Source organism: Artemia franciscana, chromosome 6 (genome assembly GCF_032884065.1).
Source record: "Artemia franciscana chromosome 6, ASM3288406v1, whole genome shotgun sequence".
Taxonomy (NCBI): Eukaryota; Metazoa; Arthropoda; class Branchiopoda; order Anostraca; family Artemiidae; genus Artemia; species Artemia franciscana.
In genome coordinates this window covers 12,122,496-12,142,583 of record NC_088868.1, presented here as the reverse complement: position 1 = coordinate 12,142,583, position 20,088 = coordinate 12,122,496, and the positions used below count along the sequence as shown (strand labels likewise).

General features: G+C 34.9%; 1 protein-coding gene and 1 long non-coding RNA gene across 3 annotated transcripts in view; both read right to left on the bottom strand.

Annotated features, from left to right (window-relative positions):
• LOC136028059 (homocysteine-responsive endoplasmic reticulum-resident ubiquitin-like domain member 2 protein) overlaps nucleotides 1-7,796 on the bottom strand; it is a 40,425-nt gene extending 32,629 nt beyond the window's left edge. Inside the window, exon 1 of one of the 2 annotated variants that reach the window (XM_065705652.1) lies at nucleotides 7,701-7,796. The gene's annotated coding sequence lies outside the window, so the exon portion shown is untranslated. Of the gene's footprint in view, nucleotides 1-7,633 lie in introns of both variants that reach the window. The other variant, XM_065705653.1, reaches the window with a different exon arrangement.
• A 9,518-nt stretch (nucleotides 7,797-17,314) lies between these two features.
• LOC136028058 (uncharacterized) overlaps nucleotides 17,315-20,088 on the bottom strand; it is a 43,958-nt gene continuing 41,184 nt past the window's right edge. The window contains exon 3 of the long non-coding RNA XR_010617729.1: nucleotides 17,315-17,778. This is a non-coding gene — a long non-coding RNA (uncharacterized LOC136028058). The remainder of the gene's footprint in view (nucleotides 17,779-20,088) is intronic.

Genomic DNA, 20,088 nt, shown 5'->3' with positions numbered 1-20,088 from the left:
CAACATTACATTGAATGATTTAATTTTGCTAAATCTTCAGTTTGACGATTGTATCTTAGTAATTAACGCAGTCTTTCATTCACTATTTTATGCACATTTTCAGAAGAGCTTATTGACGCAAAAGCTCATCAAAAATTCGTACAACTACAGGAAGCAAAGAAAAAAAAACACCTAAAGGAAATTAAGGTAAAAAATGAGATAAATCCTGACGCACAAACATGCCCCAATGAGATACATGAGCTATAGCCCAATGGGTTATAGTCATAGAAAGTTAAGCAACAAAACACAATAGAAAATTTTACCCCATACCAAAGACCCTACCATATATGATGGCTAGCATAAGACAGCAGAGAAACTTAAAGAAACGCCATTGGAGAAAAAAGGATGAACCAGGTCATTATGAATAATGTGTTGATGCCCAAAATAAATTAAGAAACCTCACCAAACAACTGTAATGTAATTTGGAGACAAGACTCGCCAACCAAAGTAAGCTGAACCCTACGAAAGTCGGGTACTAAATGTCTAGCAGAGACTACAACCAGATATCCATAAAATGCTTAACAAGAAGTGACAGAAACAAAGTCACTGGCACCCAAAGCAAAGTTGATCTTCTAAATGAGCAATTTGCATCAGTCTTCCACCAATGAACCTGATAATGTCCCCATTCCCAACCTAAAGGACAACATTCAGAAGCAAATGAGTTGTATTATCATTACTGCATCTATGGTCAAAAAACCGACTCAAAAGCCTAGACGTCAACAAGACCACTGGCCCTTACAACATTCATCCCCATCTACTAAAAGAAACTACTCATGAAATTGCCCTTGCACTGGTTATATTTTTTCGACGTTCCCTTGATCACTAGCACATTTACTTCATTTTGTTTGTAATCCATTTATAATAAATTTTTTTTAGATTGGAAGCAACCTCAAGCTCCGGCCATACACCATAATTATATTACCCAGTCCCCAATAATTATTTTCTGATTGCGTCAGTGTAAAGTCCTAAGTGGTCTTCCCCAGAGAACCATATTGTTTCTTCTTTTTTCTAGCAGTATGATTCCCTAAGTTGGCAACCACTTAAACCTTTATGCTGATTATTCAAACTATTTGGTGTACCTGACAAATCATAACACAATGTGACCTTGATCAGACACAGGCATGGGCAGACAGGTGACTTCTCTCTTTCAATATATCAAAATGTGTCACCATTCATTTTGGTCACAATAATCCTCAGCACCAATATACTATGAACAATCCCCCATTCCTCTCCCAATTTGCGCCAATGGTAAAGACCTGGGAATCACTATAGATAACCATCTAAAGTTCCATAAATACTCTGCAAGAAATGTTTCCAGAGCATATCTAAGCTTTGGACTTATTAATGTTGTTGAAGCTATACAAGGCAATTATGAAACCAAATTTTGAGATAGGAACCTGCCATATTGGTCATTTTAACAAAAGGGATATACAGCTGATTGAAGGTGTGCAAAGCGCATCTATGGACTTGGCATAAAACCATTTAGTAAAAGGCTACCTACCCTAAAACCCCCATCTTTGGACTTCCAATGCAAATTCAGTGACATGTTACTCCCCCAAAATAGGCTCTTTATTCAGTAAACCAAAGAAAGACAAACACAAGGTCACTCTAAGAAGCTTCAAGCCCAAAGTTAACTACAAATCATATAAGACTTTTTTAGCCAAAGGGGCATCAATGATGGGAACTGTTAAAGTGAGGAGACTGTGTCTTCAACATCAGCTCAAGTTTACAAAAGGAGACCTGGCAAAGAATGGTAAGCCAAACCTTCAAGATACAACTGGAGCTGCCCATCATACAAAGGTGCTGGGTTAGAATGTTGATGCTGCTTATCATACCCAACCAACTTGCATGCTCTATCAGAGATCAATGTTGTGTAGCAGTGTCTACTCTAAACAACAGAAGAATGGTCCCTTGAACATACTTATATGTGGTCACTGCTACCAAGCGGACTTAAATTGCATCTATCCTAGCACTCCCCTAGTCAGAAGATGTGTCACTGGAGAAAAACAAAGTCACATTCCCCTTTTTTATATTTCGTTTAAGGTGTTTTAACCACCATCTCAACAATGGAGCCAAACAGATCCAACATTGGGCCCTATTTTACTCCAAATTGTGAATTAAGGTACCATAAAACCTTTAGAATATATTACTTGATAGTAGGCCTAATGGATTCAATAATTGAGCTGTGAGTTTTTAAGCTGACTGATTTTAACTTTTATATCTTAGTCTAATAAGGTTCTAATAAGTTAAACTTCTTATAAGTTAAGACCATGTTCTAATAAGTTACATTTTAGACCCCATTAAAGGCTCAGAATAGAATTTCCCTTGGAAGTAACCATCATGTTTTGAAAGAACATTAAAAAACATCAAGAGATGTATGAATTTTATTCTTTGCTAAACCATTTGAAAAGGGGGAAATTTATTATTGGCCTGGGGCCCATTCTTGAAAATTTCATCCATGTAACCTAACTATTTCCAAGACAGCAAGAAGCCCCCAAACTAAAATTTTAGCATAGCTTGGACCAGTGGCGGATCCAGGTGGGGGCGTGCATCCCCCCACTCTAAAGTAGTGGTGGATTTGGGACTGGGACTGCTTTCTCTGGTAGGGATGAAAGTTATTCTTTTGAAATTGGTTTTTAGTAGTTGAGTTATTAATAAGTTTTAATTGCTAAGACTGTTTCTTTTTCTAAACAAGTTTAAAACAAAGTTTCAGTTACTTTTTTGGTCTCTGTTAGGTTTTACTGATGATGCATACTGCCTAAAAGTATTTAATTAAACTTAAATTTACCAAGGGAATCTGTCTGTATTACCACAAATGCCAACTGGGAGGCAAAAATGTTCATTTTGTAATAACAAAGAGGGGAAATTTGAAATCCTAACTTATTCAGGCTGTCAAAATGATATTTCAGGATTGTTTTGTCACAACAGGGCTAAAAAAAAACATAATATTTAACCTTCTTTGTACAGTTGAAATTTGTTTTCAAGTCTTGCTATGGTACAAAGAAATGCTATGGTATGCCCTGCTATGGTACAAAGAAATAGATATCACTACTTTTTTTGGTGGTCATAAAATTTAGGTTTGCTTTTATTGCAAAGCAGGGTGGTTTTTAAAAGACTGTTATTTTTAGGGGATTCGTATAATAGAAAGTAAATGTATTAAAAGTGCAAACATATTATTAATTAATTATGTTATGGATTTTGGTGAGCAAATGGTAGCTGCTTTACTGCCTATTTTCATCTAATTGAAGCTCTGCATTATAGAACATTTTATCTCCTCTGTTCATTCTAAAACATTGAAGTAAAGGCTAAACTCTTTAGAAATACCTGAACTTTAATAAAGGCTAATATAAGTATATACTTGAAACAAAACATACAAGTCAAAATTCGCATTCAAAGGCCATACTTATCATTTAAGAAAAATAGATTTTTGACAAAATTGTTTATAAAGCAAGGCAAATAATTATGTGTTTATTTCTTTATCTGTTCAGTATTGATGGATCTCTGAATTCTCAGTTTGAATCAATGGAATGGGATTTTTTTTTTAATTTACTAATGAAATGTTGAAGAAAAGTAGAAATTCACACAACTAGAGTTAACCACAGAAACAAAATGCAACTATACTATCATTTCAGCATTTCAGCTTGGAAATGGTAGAACCGGAATACAACTTATTAACAAAATGACTCAGAGGCTCGGGTCACTTTGGTTCTGCCCTGTATGTAAACAACAGAAAAACTCAATCAACCAAGGACTGACATCTGCAGAAATTAAGGATATTTGAGGAGTGAAATTCAAACGTCATTTAAGGGAATGGAGGATAAGTTTTGTGCTTTATTAGAGCCTATCCAACAGAAAGTAGCTGAAATAAAGAAAGACCTGAGAAATAAGTGCACAGTTTGCAACGTACAGCATTTTACTGAGAACCTAATTGGAGTGAAGTGTCAGAGCTTGGAAAAAAGCCTAACTGAAAAATTTGTGAAAAAAGACAAGGGAATCAGTGTCAGTAGCTCAAACTTAAGTTTAATTTATGTGTCAGATTGTGTGGAAAAACAAAAAAAAACTGATTGTGTTTGGTTTAGCTGAAGATGCTACTTTGTCATCTCATAGACAACAAAACAAGACCAATTGCAAATTTTTCAACGAAAAGCTACTTGTACTTTGTCCTGTGAACTGTAGCTACTCAGTTAGACTTGGTAAACATATGCCTGGTAAGATAGGGCCTTGTTCAATAAGTTGATGTTCTAGACACTGGTAGAACAAGATACAGCTTGTTTCTTTCAGATTTCCTAGACTGTTAGTATCAAAGCCACATACCCCTTGTTCAAAGTATCTCATGATCATACTACCATTGAACTGATGGAAAAAAAGAAGTAAAATGCCCTGAAACAGGAGCTGAAATCAAAATTGGATGCTGGCAAAACCAACTGGAAGATAAAACGTTGCAAAAACGGACTAACCCTTGGGAATAATAACTCTTTTTGTGGGACTCCAAACACCTACACAAGTATGGAAGAGTGACTCCCTAAAAAAGTTGAAGGGTCTGAGCAGTTCAAGACCATTATTTTTTTTTTTTTTTGATTAGAGATACATATACAAATGCAGACTGCCTGTCATCTAAATAGGAAGAGTTTAGTGAGCTAATAAAGCAATGTAAACCACATTTAGTTGTTGTTATCAAAGTTTTACCAAAACATTTCAGTGACACATCTATTTATTTTTGGCAGTTGCCACAATATAATTTAGTATCTAATAATTCAGCTAAAAGAGGGATTTTTATTTATATTCATTGTTCAATTAATTTTTCTGTTGTTTTTGATTCGTTAGTAGACTCAGTCTTGGAGTGTCTTTTGGTTGATGTTAAATTGCCCTATCATAGTACTTACATGTGTATTGCAGCTTTTTATTGTAGTGCTACTGTGACTTTATTGAGTCCAGTTAATAATGACAATATTCTAGCATATATTACTTGTCTTGTTGGTTGTAGTTCAAAGTTCCTTATTCTAGGTGACTTCAATTTACATTTGATAGAATGTAGTGTGCATAGTTCAAGTCAGTCCACTTCATCATATGAGCAGCAATTTTTAGATAGATTGGATGATCTGCACTTATACCAGCACATTGATAGGCCAACTTAAGCCAGGAAAGATGCTATTCCATTGATTTTAGATCTGGTCATTACCAAGTCAATCAATGATATTTTGTGTATTGATTTCCATCCATCTTTAGGTAAAAGTGATCACATTGTGCTTGATATTTACATGAATATTGATGCTCAACAGAGAGGTTTTGAGTTTTATCAGCATGATTATGCTAAAGCCAATTATGAATCAATGCAATAATTTATTTTGTCTATTAATATCATGTATGAACTAAAAAATAATCATGTTTCTCCAGACACTGCATTTGATTTTGTAAAAAAAAAAGTGTTGATGGAATGTAGGGATAAATTTGTTACTTTGGTGAAGAATTTGTCCAGTCACAGAAATAAACCTAAACTTCCAAGACATATAGTACAAGCAATATGTGAAAAAAAAGTCTTTGGCAATTGTATATAGAGTCATGACAAAGTAAAGTAGTCAGGCAAGGGTATTTGGATACTCAGTTGCAAGAGGGTCCAGGTGAATAGCATACATATTCACTAGCAAGAAACAAGGTCACTCAGCTTCTTAGGACTAATCATGAAGTGCTTGAGTCACATATTATTCACTCAAGGACCATATCACCTAAAATGTTTTGGAAATATGTAAATAGGAATAAGCCTAACCTTGCACTATCTACATTCACACATCAGGATACACACCAAGAGATTGATAGTGATTCTGAGAAGGCTCTCATTTTAATCAAATTATTTCTTCAGTTTTTGTTAAAACACAGCCAATTCATTCAAATGAAGCTAATTTTGCATCTGAAGTAGAGTTGATTGTGTTGTTGGACATTCTTGCTCCATTTGATAAATTTGGATTTCTCATTGACTGAAGTTTATGCTATTCTTACAAAATTAGATATGTCTAAATTGCTGGACATAGATGGTTTCCTGAACATAATCATATGGGGCATTCTGTATCAAATCAACACACTTGATTTTGATGAAATTTGGCAGTGATAGACCCCTATGAGAAACTCCCAAAACCAAAATTTTTTGCTGAGCTGGTGTCCAAGATATGGGTCATTGAACATCAACCCAAATTGCCCAATTTACATTGACTGGCCAATAATTAAACTGTTGTATCTCAGTTCCTATTGCACCTAGAAACAAAAGTAAAATACCAAATAAAAGCTATTTGAAAGCTCATTCTGAGTAAAGCATCTAGAAATAAAAATAGGAGCAAATGTAATCTAGTAACCCTCACCTGGGTTAGTTTGTCCAAACAGAATTTTATGTGCTTTTTCTATACAAAGCTCTCATTGTTCTAAACAACTGGTGAAAATTTCAGAGTGGGATCTCAAGGGCTTTTTTGTTATGATTTTTTTTTTTAATGACCACCCATGGTACCAAGACATGTCCAAGTACATACCACAAGCAGTATGTACCTCTGTTCATTGTTTTGTATACTTAAAGGAGCAGATGATGTTGATCCAAATTTAGCCATTATCACTTTCCTTGTCAGCATGATTACAAATTATATCCCCCAAAACCACTGAAAAAAAATTGGTGAACTATCTTTTGTTAGTAGAGCAGCTGGATCATGGAATGGTTTGCCTTTGGAGGTTGTCAAGGCAGAGAGTGTTCAAATTTTTAAGAGTGTATTAGTAAATACACCTTTTTATTTAGATGCTTTAGTTGTGTAGTTTCAAGTTATTTACAAGTTTTTGCTGTTTAGTTTGTTGTTGCCAATTTACTCTAGATTAGTATTATGATTTTGTGTTTTTGCAACAAGCATTGATGCTTGCCGCTATTTGTAATAATAAATAAATATCTTTAGGACTTTATAAATTGGGATTGAGCAAAGTTGTGAAGCTGAAAACAATTTTGTTGTACTTTGTTCAAGCAGAAGATCTATTTTGCAAGGTTTCACTTTTATAACACATATATTTTTAAAGGTCAGAACTCTCTAGAGGGAGAGGGAGTGGAGGTAGATAGGCTACTTCAAAATACCTTCCTGGGACATACTTTAGCCTTTAGACCCATACTTGAAAGTTTCATTTTCCTAACCTAACACCTTTCTAAGATAGCCAAAAGTTACTAAACTAGAATTTTACCAAGTTTATTTCTTGGCTACCTGAATACTCTGTTGATATAGGCTAATCCTTATCTCAACACATTTATTAGAACTTTAGCTCTCATCATATTTTATATTAAATTGATGACCATTTCAACTACCTACCTACAATGCATAATTGTCAAGGTTCTCTTTAAATTGTTTGTAGGCTAGCCTATGTCTTTGTTTGCAAGTTTATGGAAACAACATATTATGCACCACCACTAAAAAAAATACTGGATCTACCCTGGCTTGGAATAGCCTATAAGCTGGGATGCAGTAGCCTAGCCCTCCACTTTAGCTTACCTAGGGTAGACTTGTTAGGATTTTTAAGAAATAGTATGAGCCTACCAGCTTATTTGGCTTCATACATGAATGTAAGTGTGGATACATACTTGTCTAGTACAAGACCAACAGTCAATATGTAACTACTTTAGACTATGAGTAACTAGCTTAATCAACCTTCTTAATATTCGATTTTGTTCCACTAATTCTGATAATTCCAAATGAGATTTTTATGTTATTAGGCTCAGTCCTATTGGTTGATTTGATATCTGCGTATTGCCATCTAGATAATGCTAAAACTCAGATGGCAAAATCCTAATTTGAAATAACAATGACAGTGATGAAAACAGTGATACTAATTTGGGGGTCCAGAGGAGGAAAAATGCGTCAAAACGCGACCTAAATCAATAATAATAACAGCAATAACAATTTATAATAACTTATTTTCTAATGAAAGTATCCTAAAAATAATTCAAACGCAACTACTAAACTCTATTCACAAGTTAATTTGCTGTACTTCAAACCCATTCCTAACCACAAGAGTGTATAATACAGTGAAATGGCAGACATACTAGCTTCCAAAACTCCTTCGCTAATCCAAAGTATTTCTATTAATATCTATTGGAGATATACAGTTACACCGAGAGAAACGAAAAATGAAAACCAACTTATGATACCTCTTTTCTTTTCAATAGATTAATTAGCCTTAATAACATCAGCCCGTTAGAATAAAATTACAAACCCTTCTACTAAACGAAATTCTTTTTAATTAGAGAATTCGCCAGTCTCCCCTATGTTGTCTATCCACCAACATAACCTATTTGCCAATTCTTTGACACGCATTTATCAGTCTGTATGCATTCCAAGATGTTAGATCTTTCTTCTTCTTAACATACGTGGTTGTGTTTACACACAGGCAGTAGGTATATCCAGCTAGGCATTATAAGCCTAAAACAAAATGGTAAGATTTTAGTTGTTTTTGGTGTCACATAAATTACGTTTTTAGGTTGTAGGCCCAAAAATTCCCTCTGCTTGAAGTGACACAGCAGGTGGCGCAATTCAGAGAATAACAGGAAAGATTACAAATATGACGCCATTTCCACTATCACACACTGTTTTTACATATACGCTTTATAGATTATACATTCGGTATTACCAAAATAGTGGTAATAATAAAGAATAATGTATCTACGTTTGTTATTTTATTATTTTTTCCTGGCAACACTTTATGGAACAGATGGTCACTAAAGCTTGAGAGATGGCTCATTCGATTGGCAATTCAAATTTCTAATAGTCTTAAAGTACTGATTTTTATTGAATAGAATCCAGCCTCCTCTAAAGCCCTTTTTGTACTTTGGCACACCCATTAAATACATCTGACTAAAAATAATAAAAAATGTCATGTAGTTCTAAAATTCATGGTCCAAATCATTGGTGCAAGTCTTTGTGCTATATCCCCACAGCCAAGATCCGCAATGGGGGGGGGAGGGTTGGAACAAACCATCCTGTGTTTTCGCGTACTCTGCCTGTTTAACTTCACTAGATGTCTCCAGATACCTGTTTATATCTGGGTTGACTCTGGCTGAGCTTAAAGAGTCACACCACTAACCCTTGTCACAAACCAAATAATTCTTCCTATACAAACTAGCATAGCATTTACTATACACATTCTATTCAGTTTATATTCACGAATATGTAGTAACCTGCTGTTTTTTTGTTTTTTTAGGACGCTCATTCTTCATTTATTTATTCCCATACTTGTATTTAACGATACCAAAAATACTTAAATCCCGAATTTGGTTGAAATTAAACACCAAATAGGAAATGTACTATACTTTTTTAGTCTAGAATAGTTATCTGATCACTGGACCAATTCAAAAATGATTTATGAAGAGTCACAGTTTAAATTGAGTATAACCTCTATAATTTGTGAAGCTGGAGAAAAGGAAGGGTTTTCGAGCTCCCTTACCGGTCATTGTACCCTATATTTTACAGCGAAAAATTTTGCACGATTCCAAATATAACAAAGTATGTGATACCTAACATACCTGGAATTAATGTTTGAAGCCTTTACTTTAAAATGGAATGTTTGAATAATTTGGGGCTCTTGTCAGGTAGCTGCATTTATCATGACAGGGTATCCATCACTTTTTGCTAAGTGAGCATTATTATGTTAACTAGGACTTAATTTTCTGCTTTACCCATGAGAGGTACATCAATACTATAAACTTTTACCCTATTAACAATATTCTTTGAGAGGTTTAAATGGGATGAGGGGCAAGGGTACTTACATTTCCCCCTTTTCACACTTTGTTCAAAAAAGTTTCCTACTTAATAAACAGATTCAACGTTCCTCTTACTGAATTTATTACTATTATTATTTTTTTTGCATTGCATATCGGTTTTTTCTTAATGAAAATCACCCTATCAGGTTCAGCATATCAGATAACTTGACTGTAGGAGTTTTAAGCTTCTATCTACAAATTGCGGAATTTTGTATTTTTTGCCAGATAAGAGATTACAGATAAGTGTTTATTTCTTTGCTTTTCTTCGCACGGTTGAATGTACTGAGCCAATAGTCCTAGAAGATCGGAAGAGAACTCGTTCAAATGGAAATTAAAGGTTTTAGTGGCCTTTTAAGTGATCAAAAAGATTGGAGGGCAAATAGCAACCCTTCGACATGCTTTGTTTCCCCACTACATCCGATCAAAATTTTAAGATAGCCTTTTGGTTCACTATAGGTGAAAGGTCCAATAATTGTGCCTCCAATATCTAGGCATAGTTATAAAACTTTTCAACTATGCTAAATCAAAAGGTTATCTCAACTTTTGGATAGAAACTTTTGGGAAGAAAAGAGGCATGGGAGGGGGTTAGTTGTCCTCCAATCTTTTCGGTCACTTAAAAAGGGCACTAGAACTTTTGGTTCTTAGAACCGACCAAATGAGCTCTCTCCTAATATTCTATGGTCACTGGTTTGATACGGTCACCCTTGAGGAAAAGAAATACAAAAAAAAAGAAAAAACAAAAATACAAATAAACACGCATTCATGGTCTTTCTTGTAGCCAAAAAACAAAATTTCACATTTTGTATCTAGGAGCTTCAAACCTCTACAGTAGAGTTTTCTGATAGGCTGAATCTGATGTTGTGAATTATATTAGGATTGCTTGACTTTTTAGGAATGTTTCCCTCTTTTTTGAAAATTGGGCAGATTTCCTCAGGTTTGTAACTTTTATTGGGTAAGATTAAACTTGCAAATTACTTAGTATGATGATATGTATTAAATTCATTGATACTGTAAATAATGTATTAAAAGAAAAACAGTGTTGTTCTAGGAAAGGGAGTGACCGCGTTGAACAAACTATCACTCTAAGATTAATAATTGAGAAGCCTCTGAAGTATCAGATCACTTCAGTCCTCAGTTTTGTAGATTATGAAAAGGCACTCGATTTGGCTGATTGAAAAACTTTACTGAAGGTCATGTTCTTAGATGGTATATCAGATTAATATATTAAAGTGGTTAGTTTTATGAACAAAAATAATGTTGTCGCAAGATTAAGGTATAAAGTGAAATTAGTAGCTGGTTTGGTGTTGGATCAAGGATTAAGCAGAGTTGTCTCCTATTCCTGTTTATAAGGATTATTTCCATGGATTCAGTCGTAAGGAACACGGCAAATGCTATAGTAGAACAAAGGATCAAATGCTCCCAGTTGGCTTGAGTTGAAATTTTGTTATCACTGTTTGTACAACAAACATTTAGCTGGATTTTAACTGTATTTTAATGTCTGACTTCGGAGCACAAAAGATAGCCAATAAACAAAATCCTATGAAAAGGAAATACTTTTCACAAGTAAATATGAATGAACTGAAATCTAGTCTTCGCAATTTAGATTGGATTGAAGTTACAAACGAGATTGATCCAAATACATCCCGAATTCTGAATGAAAAACTGGACCGTCATTGCCCATTTAGAACTACAGACCGAAAAAGAACCTCTCCCAAAAAAGCCTTGGATAAGTTTATCCCTTTTAAAATCTATCAAGGAAAAAAGTCGACTGTATAATATAAAAATGAAATACCCCTCAGCTCATAATGTACAGCGATTCAAAAGCTATAAAAATTTGCTGGTTAAAATTCTTAGAACAAGCGAACAAATTTATTATGAAAATTCATTTAAAAAATCTGATTCACCTCGAACTACATGTAAATTAATCAAGGGAAAAATTGGAAACAATGCTTAAGACATCACACCTTGAAGTGATCATAAATGAAAATGGTGTTTAATTGAAGGAGAAGGATGTTGTTGCAGATTATTTTTGTATTTATTTTTCCCATATTAGTACTGCTGTTGAGCTGGAATCCCCCGAATCTTTATTTGATTCATATAAGGATTATCTACCGACATCCAGGAACAGTATGTTTCTGGCCCCTGTTACTTTCGCTGAATTCCAGAAAGTAATTATGAATTTAGAGAGTGGTAATTCCCTATGTCTAGATGGGCTCTCCACAAATATTCTGAAAGAACTTGCTTGTGTATTCCATGTCCCGTTGCTTCATATTTTAAACGCATCTATATCATCAGGGATCTTTCCAGAAGTATGGAAATCTGCACGAATATTACAGTTCATAAGAAAGGTGATAGGACAGATGGAGGCAACAATTGCCCATTAGCTATTCTTTCATTCTTTCTCCAATATCTAAGGTTCTAGAAAAAAATATTCAAAAACGAACTGTTTCGCATTTTAATAAAAGGAATTTATTTACTAAAAATCAGTTTGGATTCAGGTCGGGTCGTTCCACTGAAAGAGCTAATGCTGTGCAAATCATAGAGATTAATGATTCACTAAATGATGATAAACATGTGTCTGCTCTTTTCTATGATATAAAAAAGGTATCTCATACGCTAAACTATGAAATCTTGATGGAGACAATGGAGACAATTAATAACACAGGTATTAGAGGTAAAGGCCTAGATCCAATAAAATATTACCTGCATGGTTGAAAAATTCAGGTGGAAATAAATGGGCATCTGTCAAGACATATCGTTATTGATGATATTGGAGTCCCCCAGGGATCAGTACTGGGGCCTTTATTATTTTTGATTTATATAAATGACCTTCTAAGATGTTTACCCCAAGATAAGAGCTTAGCAGTAATTTTTGCAGATGATACGGCTGCGACAGTAAAAGCTAAAACCCCATCTTTGTTGGTTGAGAAAATGGTGACAGCAGTGAAATCTTTGAGAAAATGGTTTGCGTGAAATTACCTAGGTCCGAACTTTTCTAAAACTGAATTCATGATTCTCGGGTGGTAACAGCGGGCGGTAAATAAAATTACCATAGATGAGTTAATTGTGAATCAAAGTTGGATAAAAAGATTAAATTCATATCTTTACCTTGGGATCATTCTCGATGAGCATTTATCTTTCCGTAAGCATTCTGATTATTTGAGATTGAAACTTACCCATCACTTAGGTTTTCTTCATAGATTGAAACATGTGTATCCTTTTTCCATCATTAAAATTTTATACCATTCTCTTATTGAATCATATCTTAATTATAGCCCTGTAGTTTATCTCAACACATTTATGGTCCATCTGCAACCTCTTCAGATAATTCAAAATAAGGCAATTCTGGGTACTTCTGTTCATCGCCCTGTGAGGCTTAAAAATCTGTCAGAAACTCAAACTTTATGCATTTTTCTTAATATACTTAATCTCAAACAGCTGAAGGACGTACATACAGCAATGTGGTATTATGATATCCGATCCTCAAAAAATATTTCTATGAATTGGGTTTTTATTTTTCAATTTGAATTTAATAAATTCCTATTCCTATGCCTCACAGAGGCCTACGTCTCTTTCCCAACCTTGGAATAAAATTGATCTTGCTAACTACCTCACAAAATTACTCAGATCTCCATTAAATTTGATGGTCACATAGAGTCAATGAATCATGTTTTGCCCCAAAAGTATTACATAGTTTGATTTTTTGGTCGAGGTATTCATAATGCTCGAATTTCCAGAAGGCAGTGCTCCCCAACTATAAAGCCTTGACGTCGACTATCACATAAACTGCGAAGAGCAGTGGTCTAACATTCCTTAGGGGAAGTTACCTTTGGATATAAGCACCTTTCTGAAGAATTATACGCGAGTTATAACACAAGATTTTTCGTTAGCTTCCCCATCAAGTTAACACGGAGACCACTAGTCTCAGTTGATCAAATGCTACTACTTCTAATAGCAACTCTCTGCAGCGCTGAGCTGCCTGAGACCAACATCCAGGAAACATTCCTCCTCCGACCCAATCTATCTATAGCTTCATTTTTACCCCTTCCATCAAGCTCTGATTTCTTCATATCGTTCGGTATGGCCTCGTTAAACCCATCCGATAAAGATTAGTTTTTCTTTTGGAGTTCTATACTTTGTATACCCCAGGGCATAACTTACAACCCTTGCCCTGAGGGCTCTGGAGAGGTTGTCTTTCTCACAGACACAATTTCCGGACCTTTCAATTACGTTGAACAAAATTATATCTAAAATCTGGATTGGATGGGTTTGGGGAAATAATTGACGTGGGAGGGGGTTTAGTTGCCAATCAGTTTCGACTATTAAAAAGGGCACTAGCCCTTCCAATATCCAATCGAATGAGCTCTTTCTGAAGTTTTTAAGACAACAATTCGCCATCTCAGAATTTTTATCAGATGCATTTCGGGAAAATATGAGGTGTGGGGGGGGGAGGGTGGGTATCCACCCTCTGATCACTCTGAATCTTAAAAAGAAGACTAGAAATTCTGATTATCAATCCAATGAGCCCGCTTCAAAGTTTGTACGATCACCCTTTCTATATGCACCTTACATGCCACAAGGGCATACTTACAACCATTGCTCTGATAGCTGTAGGAGGGGGGGGTGACATCCTCAAAGGTATGATTTCCGGACCTTTCAACTACGCTGAACAAAGTGGCTATCCCAAAATTTTGTTTAGATGTGTTTTAGGAAATGGTGGGTGTGCGAAGGGGGCTAGTTGCCCTCAAATCACTTTTGACTATGAAAAAGAGCCCTAGCCCCTTTAGTTTCCGATTGAGTGAACTCTTTTCGAAGTTTCTACGATACAAATGGCCATCTCAAAATTTCTATCATAATCATTTCTGGAAAATACGAGGTGTGTGTGTGGGGGGGGGTATACGCCCTCCGATCTCTCTGAATGTTAAGAAAAGCACTCAAACTTCTGCTTACGAATCCAAAGAGCCCCCTTCGAAGTTTATACAATCGCCCTTTCTATATAATATACCTTAAATGCCCCCTGGGCATAACTCACCTTGCCCAGAGGGCTGTGGTGGCCTCATCATGAAAGAAATCATTTTCAGTTCCTTCAATTAAGTTAAACAAAATTAACATCTCAAAATTTTGATTGGTTGTGTTTGGGGAAATGATGGGCATGGGAGGGGAGTTAGTTGCCCTCAATCACTTTCGATTATTAAAAAGGGGCACTGGCCCTTTCAATTTCCAGTCGAATAAGCTGTTTTCGAAGTTTCTACGACAACAAATAGCTATCTCAAAATTAAAATCAGGTACATTTCGGGAAAATAAGAGGTGCGGGGGGGGGGCACCCACCATCTGATCACTCTGGATCTTAAAAAAAGGCTCTAGAACATCCGATTTTCAATCCAATCAGCCCATTCCAGAGTTTTTACGATCTCCCTTTTTATATATATCTTACATGCCTCTAAGGCATAATTTATAACCCTCGCCCTGAGGGTTTTAGGGGGGGACGGGTTATCATCATGAAAGACGTAATTTCCAAACCTTTCAATTACGCTGAACAAAATGGCTATCTCAAAATTTTGATTGAATGTGTTTGGGAATCACATGTACAGAAATACTTCATTCTTTATACTTCCTTATACCTTAGACTTGCAGGCGATATTGTCCCCGAAAGGACATTACTCTATAGACATTACTCTATAGGTCATTACTCTACTCTCAAAAGCAAGGTTAATCTGCCTATACTATACAAAAACCTTAAAATTAATAATGACTTTTAGTTCTCCAATGTCATTCATTCAATTTCCAAGGTAACCTTTTTTAGTGGACAAACTAGATAGAAAAAAAATGAAATAGAAGAACATGTTTCCCTTTCGAGCCTATATGACTTTGCGGTAGTAGTCAATCATGGTAAAATCCGATTCTTTTACTTTGCTAAGAAGGAGGGAGTGAATTTCTCTGTTATAGGATAAATTTTCAAAATTACCTGACAAATTTTCTTCCTCACGAAGCATGTTGATAGAATGATTGAAAAAAATTAGAAAAGTTTTATTTTACAAAGGAAAAATCTAGTGCGAAGAAAATGGAGGGTTTACAGCGTGAAAACTAGTGCTCATGTCAAACGAAAAATTGTCATCTAATATCTGGCGACTGCTTTCCTTTTTTAGCCTACCCTAAAGCGTTACATGCTTGTCTTTTAGGTACTTTAAATATAGGGCAGGGTAAAGAAAGCAACTTTTCACCAGTAGACATACCAGCTGAAAGTTTATTACTGTACTTAACCTGCCGAGATTTTATGAAGCTAAGCTTGACCTACTTTTTACAGACTGGATTTTGACTAAAAAAGAATAATTTTTGACATCAATAAAAATGCAAATTAATTACATCTTACAGAGAAATTTCAGCTTTAATCCTATTTAAAAGAAAGATTGATTATATCAGTTATTCAATTTTCTTCGAAATATCATAGTCTTCTAATAAACAGGCGAGACGCTACAAAATTTGGGACTAGTTGTTTTAATTCCTATGTTCTCAAGTCGAATTGCCAAAGATCAGTAATTTATTCGGCAATTCGGTGTATTATTGCCTGGCGACAATTGCCGGTACGTAAATTTCCTCCCCTCTTTGATCTAGTCCATGTATCTTCTCACCTCAATAAGACTTTGCATTATATGAAATGAACTATTTTCAAATCCTTTTCTCCATCCTTTTCTTCTTCCAGTAGAACTTCTCCCTAATATTCAGAAATTTATGAAATTCTGCAGTTGGTTTCTAAGGACCCTTAAGAAAATTCCCATCCCCAAATAGATTTGAGCTTACGTACATGCTCTGCTCACTTCTAGTTTGAACATTTACCTGAAAGAATTTTGTAAATGCACTAAAATCTAACTTTTTTGAAATTATACTGATTTTTCCTATTTTACAAGAATGAAATTATAGTTATTCAATATTCCAGTGGCATCATCACAATTAATTTATTCAGAGGATATCACTTATTGCTGAATTTCTGCGTAATTAAGACGCATAGTAAGTAGTTGTATTTGAAATCATTCCTGCTGCAATTTTATCATAGCTATTCATTTGAATAATTGTTTTCGACTATTTTCACTTCGTTTAAATAAATTTAAAAATATAAAATTTAAAGGAATAATTCTGTGTAACGCCAGTTTTTCAATAGTAGTCGTAGTTCAAAAATTGAACCTAAATATTCAATTTTGACTCCAATTTTTTAATAGAGCAGAGCGTGCTCTACCTGTATCTCCTCAAATGTAAGCTATCTGACAACGCCCCTGGTAAACATTAAACTTTAAACAAAGCAAACATTATTTGTGCTCATGGGCTCACGTTGGAAATTGTGTCACGACTCACGATTAGTTAAGTCTCTGCTGTGACAATTTTTATTCTTTTCTTTTTAGTGCCATTCTGCCAAAAAGGGCAGCTCTTCTTTTCTACTAATATATGCCCATGATTGCGATCACGTCCTCCGAAGGAGAGGTCAAACAGATATCCTCAAAGAAGAGATTAAAATTAGATCCCTTAGTGATTTATTAACAACAGAAAGACAACAATACAGATAATAGATAACTTTGATGACCACACTGCCTTTCCATGATGAAAGTAAAACAGTTCAAAATAGGGATGAAACCTTTTTATTCATAGTGAATAGATATAAAATTATTTAACTGGATATTTCGAACACATATACAGTGTTCATCATCAGCAGTAAAACTCTGCTTTACTGCTGATGAGTTTTACTGCTGATGATGAACACTGTATATGTGTTCGAAATATCCAGTTAAATAATTTTATATGTATTCACTATCAATAAAAAGGTTTCATCCCGATTTTGAACTGTTTTACTTTTTAATACAGATAATAGAATAGCCAAATCAGCTTCATGAGTTAAATACTTTATTGGCTTCATGCAAACCTGAATTGTGCAATGGAGCTGTGACAGAGCTGCTGCACCTGTTCTACAGTTGCTGGTGAATCTATAAAATAAAAATAATAGTTAAATATATAATACTAGGAGCTAGTGACAAAAATTATTTAAAATAAAAATTAAAATTCTTAAATACAGACAATCTGACACTTTTTTGTCATATATATATGATATATATATATATATATATATATATATATATATATATATATATATATATATATATATATATATATATATATATACTGTTTTCCTAAATTAGTGATTAATATAGACCAGCACTTGAATGAGGCCTTAACCCTACTCATCCATACAATCACATAGGTCAAACAGCATAGCCACACACAAAAAAAAAAAAAAAGTCATGTCGTCAATAAGTATAAGTCGTCATTTACCGAACAATAGAAAAAATAATATAGACAAATAATTCAGAGGCAACACCCAACATAAGGGCTCATCAGGAGAATAGACTGGCCTATATAGGGTTTCGCCACTCTAAATTCTCTACCCAGCACAGTGTTGTGGCTACCACAGAATATCCATGGCATCCCCGCGTCAGGTATCACCCCCAAAATACATGCCTATGAAAAAAACAGCAAATGTAAAACAACCAAGTAAAACCAAAACAAGCTTATCTTGTTAATATATCCCTCCCTTTAGCAACAATAGGTAAACTAAATATTATAAATTTTACCAAATCACAAATATTAACACATTGTAAAAAACCTGAATGAACTAAACAATTATAGAATTCATCTTTACCATGTGGCTAATTTTTTTAAAAAAATCCGCTCAATTAGAAACACAATTCAAAATAAATGGCGCTGTGACAACATTTCTCGAACCTCCGAAATTAGTTAAAAATTTCTTTAAGTATTTCTAGATCGGCAACATTTTATTTCAGGAGTCATTCTTAAATAGTTGGAACAAAAAGCAAACTTTAGCGTAAAGAGCGAGGTATTGAGGAGGGAACAACCCCCTCATAGATGCAATAGTTTCTGTTCGTTTTAAATGTTAAAGTTACTCCTTACTTTCAGTTGGAAAAAACTAGTTGTTTTTTAATTTAATTGTAGACAAGAACTTGAAACCCTTCACAGTAGGGTTCTCTAATATGCTGGGTCTAAGGCCCGGGACACGTTTGACCGAAACGTATTTTTCCAACTCAGCGTTTCTTAGAAGTGTATAGGATAGCAGTGCGACGGACACATTGGGTGGTAAATTTAGCAATTTAGCAATCTAAAATGCCACTCTTTTGTTTTAGCATGTTTTCTTCTGGATAGCCCCTACTCAACAGATTTTACCTTTTTTAAAAACAAATAAAGGTATTGTTCTAAAAAAATTACCAAAACTATTTAATGAAGGAGGAGGTGGTAAAAAAAAAATCAAAGGGGGTCACGGCTCTCCCCAAATGAGCTTCTCGTTTTGAGTTTTTTTTTTTTTTTTAATACTTCATAATCTCTTTTATGGGGAAGCCACTCTCAGCTGTACAGTCAGTTTGGTGGTTATAAAGCTCAGACTAAAAAAAAAAAAAAAAAAAAAAAAAGAATCCACATACCAGGCAGTAGACCTAATCCAACAAAAATAAGACAGTTGTATATTTTTATGCAAAAGACTACAAAAAAAAATATTCAAACGATAGATGAAAAATTATCACATTCTGTTTCGATGTGAGTTTCCTTACAACAGGTGGGATCGAATAGCTGACCCTTTAACTTCTAGGCGTGTCTCTATCCATTGCACTATCACAAGGTATTTTGTGGTTTTATTCTTTAAGAGATTCGTTCACTTATTTTAGACAGAAGAATGGTGATGGCTGGTGCGGAGCCACGTTTTAGTGAACCTTAAAGCAGATTTGAGGATTTATTTACATCTCATGGGCAACTTGAAACTACTACTACTACTACTATTAATAACTCACTGCAGCACCAAGCCACCTGAGGCCAACACAGCTACACACGCTCCTCCTCCAACCTAATCTGTTCAAGGCCTCCCTCTTTAAACCCTCCCAGGAAGTTCCCATTTCCTTTAAATCTTTATTTACAACATCCTCCCAACCCAGAAAAGGACGATCTGCTTTCCGTGTAGCCCCAAACGGTTGGCCAAAAAGGACAATCTTCGGCAATCTGTCATCCTTCATCCGCAGAACGTGGCATAGCTATCTTAACCTTTCTTTCATTATAGCCCTAGAAAGCGGGCTTGAACCAAATTTTTCGTACAACCTACTGTTTGAAATACGGCCAGTCAGCCGGGAACCCCGAACAATCCGTACGTGAAAAGATAAAATGGTAAACGTCAAGAAAAGGGGCTCTTCAGAAGGAGACATGCCAGAACAAAAAGAGAAACATTTCTATATTACTAA